Below are 5,287 nucleotides of genomic sequence, written 5' to 3'. Positions count from 1 at the left end.
GCGGACTGGCGAAGCAGTGCGGCCGGTCTCTCGCCGAGGTCCGAACGGCAGCCGCGGGCAGGGCGGCCTTGGCAGGCTGGGCCGCGTGGCGGGGTGGTGCGCCCGTTGTTCCATGGACGAGCTGAAAATGGAAAACCGGCCTCGTCGCATGCATAACGATAGAACGTGACACTTGGTTTTGCATACAGACCGCAGTCCGAGCTAGTCTTAAATGTCAACTCACCGGATATCGTGCGGCTTGAACACTCGACCCGGTCCGGCCAGTGACAATACCGCCGGTCACCTATCTTTGCAGTTACTGGCCGCTGTGTTTGGGCGAAGTGTTTGCACTGAGATCTACTTGTTTCGTTCGTACTACCTGATTTCGGGATGCATTTTGTTTGCTCTCGTGTGAAACTTCCTTGAGGGGGTGTGCCACCTCCGGGGCTTGTTTCAAAAACATACTCTCGTGAAACCTCAGGACTAGTTACGTCCAATAATAACAATGCGCAGCGCCACTGCAGCACCGTCAAGCCATAATACAGATATCACTGTTAATTTTTCGAGTCCAAATTACGCTGGCCATACTTTGCAACAGCAAAGTGTGGGCCTCTGCGTTCTCGATCTTGGCTGCGCCCGTGTGCGCTCACCATTTGACCCCTGATTTGGATGGTCTGTGGCCTGTAGCAGCGTCTGTTCATTGTCAAGGAGGTCAAAGGGCACGGGCCCGTGCCAGGCATGACGGTACATTCAACCTCTTCCATAAAGCTCTATCGTAGAATTCGAATTTCACCATTGGAGGGTGGAGTCCTAGAGTACACTCAACAATCATGCTTTGCTGGAGCTCTAATTTTAAAATAATCGACTCGAAAGAAGCTTAACGACAATTATGACGACAGTAAAACATGCCACCCACTTACGTATCTGAACCGCAGTCCGGACCGCATTTAAAGCTGTCGCCCCCTCCCCCCGCTTAAACGGGGTCCCGGGCCCGTTTTAGGGTCCGAGCCCAGGGATCTGAAGGGCCCATGTTCGGTATTACAGCTCGTGACTGGCCAGACACGTTTATTGTCTTATTATGGGCCATTTCGTCGTCATTTCTTGCATTTCCACCCCATGTCAGGCAAGAGGAACTCGACCAACGCAAGTGGCTCTTTGACATTTAGAGTCCCGTCTTGTTCCTCAGCGAAATGAGCCTCAGGTCGATTAGGAGCCCCTTGTCAACACGGCTACCCTGTTAAGCACTCTGTGCCTTGATACATAGAGCCACCTTGTTTCAGGGGCCTGGCCAACACAAGAGTACTTCAGCAACTATTGCGAGCATCGGCCTTGTTCTTCCTTCGTAAATGGTTCCCCAGGGTCCAAACCGATTCAGAGTCAACTGCTTGGCGTTGGTGGTTTTGGACCTGCTCAGACACCTTCGTCGTCCCGGGGACCCCCGACAGGCGCAACGAATCCCTTTGAGTCCTTTTTTTCTTTTCCAGCACTATTTTGATAATCTTCAGTGCCGTATAAGTGGGGATTGACCCATTATTTTGTCTGTCAAGCATTGGAGGTCATGAAAAGTACTATAGCAATACTTGGGAGCGTACAGGCCTGATGTTGTGACCAGTATCCACCCACAAATGATTAAATACAGGCAACCAAAGCATTTCAAAATCGCAGATAATTCCGGATTCATCTATGTCGATTACAACTGCCCACCCTGACCTATTTCATGCCCAGTCATTTTTTAGGCAGATCATTTGTAACCGGTGTTTTCATGCACAGGGAGATCTCCGTATGGTGAATTATCAACGAAGGTAGACTTTCCAACGCACTGATGAAAGCTGTTGACAGGGACAGCGTCATCAATTTGCAACAGAGAGGGACGAAATCAATGTCTTACCAAATGGGAGGTGGTTATAGGGTTTGTTTGGCCGCAAAACGCTTCTACAATATTCTGCAACCTTTCATCAGTTTAAAAACATCAGCATTGAAGGGCTTTATTCTTTCTGGAACAATTTTTGAAAATCACAGGGCCTCTTGGTACTTATTTCAATGTCATCACTGGTAGCAACGTTCTCCCACAGTTTGTAGTGATTTGAAAAGTTCGTTCCCTTAGCTTTGAGATCTGACAATTGGCTTCCATTCCAGTCCATTCCAGTCAGGATAATTAACTTTCATTCCAGTCCACCCATTCGTTTTCGGTTCGCACAATCCTGTACATTCATTCGTCACATCCCTGAGAAAACCTCGGCCCTCCAATTTCACCCGCTGGTCCCCTCTGGTGGCACACAGCGTCGGAGTGGATCACTGCTGCCTAGCATTCTGCCAATACAAGACCATTAAGAACCTCATCCGGAGGCATAAATCGCTTTCCTCCCTTTGTGAAACGTCAGGCTTCTTCGCACGGGTGTTCCGGGGGCATTTTGGAAGAATGGCAATGGCGCACAGTGAAGACGTTATGGCACGTTATGGCATACAGGATGGTTTTCCATCGTTAGTGTCACCGAGGTAGTGTGCCTGCCCCGAAGGAGAGCCTGCCTTTCCAGTGCCAACCGGTCTGGGGTTTATTGGCTGGGATCCTTACGCTGGCTTCCCCCAGCACGACATCTTTCGTATACATCTTAACGAGCAACATGTGACGAATTCACCAACTCGTATCTTCCACGTTTTGTGGGCACCGTTCCTGTTTTATGAGAGCCACCCAGACTGTTTATGCCAGCTTTGCCTGGCAAAGAACGTGACAACAGCGCACGACTGATACGTTGCTGCCCTGTGGCCGGGAGCGCCTCTTCGTCCTGGGTTTCGGCCAGGTCGCGTCCTGCCGCTAAGGAGAGCCTACCTTTTCCATCGCCAACCACACAGAAGTTTACTGCCTGAGATCGTTATGCCGTCTTCGCCGAGCACGGCCTCTTTCGTAAGCGTTTTTACGACAAATTTGTTACGACTTCACCGAGTTGCACATCATAAAGTCCCATGAGCACCGTTCCTGTTTGTGAGAACATTTCTGGCTGGCTGCCCCTCTCCCGATTGGGATCGGCCCTTCTAAGTGATTCTCTCCGCTGTGAAGGACAATATGTTTTGTCTTGTCTCTCCATGCAGTCGCCAATGTCAGCGTTTGCCAAATTCGTCACGAGTTGTCAGTGTTAGCCAAATTATCTTCCGGCTAATTTCCATCTCCCAGCAAGAGTGAAGAAATCCAGAGTTATTTATGAACTGTTTATAAATCACCTCCTGCCCCGACAGGCACAGCATATTCATTCTGAACGCTGTTATGACAGATTACTCACCTGGGACATTCCAGCTTGTTTAGATGTGACGTCATTTGATGGAGATGCTCTTTATCCAACATTTAATTTGGTGGTCATTTGCACAATAATAGAGCCGGGGAGGTAGAATATGGAAGGGGGAGGGGTCATTTCTCGTACCTATCCGCAATTATTGAGTTCTGCTCCAGTGCAAAAACTTCTTGGCATCTAAGTTTGGTTCACCAATACCCTGAATTTACAATTCGTTGTCCTCAGTGTATAGCAAGCCATTCGTAGTAAAGTATATCTGTCTATTGATGTCTGGATATAGCCATGACAATGAGTCTTGTCCTAAATGGAATGCTCCACATTTGAAGATATCAAGGTAAGCATCAGATATGAAGGAAAAGCTTACTTGTAACAATTGGAAAGCTTTCAAGGTTCAAAAACGACGCTAAGCAGCAAAATTTCAAAGTTTGTTAAATGCTCCACATTACATCATTGTTTGATACGGTCATGGAATGGTTCTGTGACGACAGCAACATATCTGGCAGCCAGACCTGAAAAATTCTTCGAAACACACGAAAGCTGACGCTAACTGGCCATTCCCGTCGCGGGGGCTGTGCCGAGTGACGAATTAGTGGGTGGTTTGTTTGGCAGTGTTGGGTGCCTCCAATGACGTCGGTGAAATAGGCTTATTTTTCCATACATGCCGACAATGACTGATAAATACACGGCCGTAAAAGATTACATGCCGTTTTCTCGAGAGTCCTTGATATCAGGACCGGACACAGAATGGCTGCTGGTCATCAGGATCGGACACAGCACGCCTGCCGGGCTTCAGGACTGGATATAGCACGGCCGCCGGGAATCAGGATCGGACACAGTGCGGCCGCTGGTCATCAGGACCGGGCACAGCACGGCTGCCGGGAATCAGGACCGGCCCCAGCACTGCTGACGCATGCACGTGTCCGTAGTACAATCTCATCCGACCGACCGGACACCGTCCACTGGGACCGTCTGCACCAGACAGTGTTTTCGTCTGCCGGATGCACGGCTACCCCGTAGTCCATTCCGTCCCCCTGGCGCGGACTCGTCCAGCCCGCCGTCGAGCCCGTCTGCGTGGCTAAATCCCACAGATTCCACGCCCTTCTGTCTGTCTAGCTGCAAACATCTCCTCTTTATAGTCCCTACAGCGACGGGTCAGCATAATGCTCCACTCCCCACCCCGGGCCGTATGCGAGAGACCTGCCAAATGCATAGCACATCTATCTTTCTTTGACCCGGAGTGGATTGTGACAGCCAAGTTGTGGGTGGAATAGTTCCATCGAACAACTCAGACGCTAAAGGGACAAAATGATGAACCTGATGGTACCATAACCGGCTTTTTGGAGTGCATTCCTGCCTTCGCCATCTTCCGTTTTTTTCCGGCAATTTTTCTTGTCGGTATTGTTGCACATCTCAGGCTAAATTGACGATTTGCTGCAAACAAAAGAACTCACCGTTTGTCAGCAGCGGACCTGTTGGACAGGACCGACTGGTCTGATGAACGTCGTCAGGCTGCCGTCCGTTGACAGGTATCCGGGACTGAATCTCAAACCAAGGTCAGCGGGATGAGTGCAATCTGATAGAAGATGAGTGCCAAGGTGCATCAGGATGGCCTGCGCGATGCGCTGCTTGGGCAGCGACCTCTTTTCTAAACTGGCTTGGTCTTTCGCCTGGCTCTGACTTCCAAGACGGGTTGTCAGTACAGATGTCGCCAGGTCTGGACTCCTGGGGCGCCAATGTCCTAGTCCTGGGAGCTGATGATGATGACTGACTGATGTCCTGGGAGCCAGACTGATGATTTGGAGGGTTGAACCTTCGGAGCAGTTGAAGCGCCGCTGCCACCAAGGGAGCGGGCGCGCAAAGCCCTGGAAAAGGCGATGTGTAGGTATCTTCCAGCTGGCCGCTTTGTCCCGTCTATCGAAACCTGTACGTGTGGGAAGATGTCCTCATAAACGAATGCTAACATCTGCGACGATCGGTGGACGTGATTCCAGGCTTTTGAGGCGTCGACGAGTTATTATTGTGGC

The sequence above is a fragment of the Pollicipes pollicipes genome, unplaced genomic scaffold (assembly GCF_011947565.3).
Source record: "Pollicipes pollicipes isolate AB1234 unplaced genomic scaffold, Ppol_2.1 Scaffold_4740;HRSCAF=5597_pilon_pilon_pilon, whole genome shotgun sequence".
Classification (NCBI taxonomy): Eukaryota; Metazoa; Arthropoda; class Thecostraca; order Pollicipedomorpha; family Pollicipedidae; genus Pollicipes; species Pollicipes pollicipes.
The sequence above is the reverse complement of the archived record's forward strand: the minus strand, read 5'-3'. Positions refer to the sequence as shown.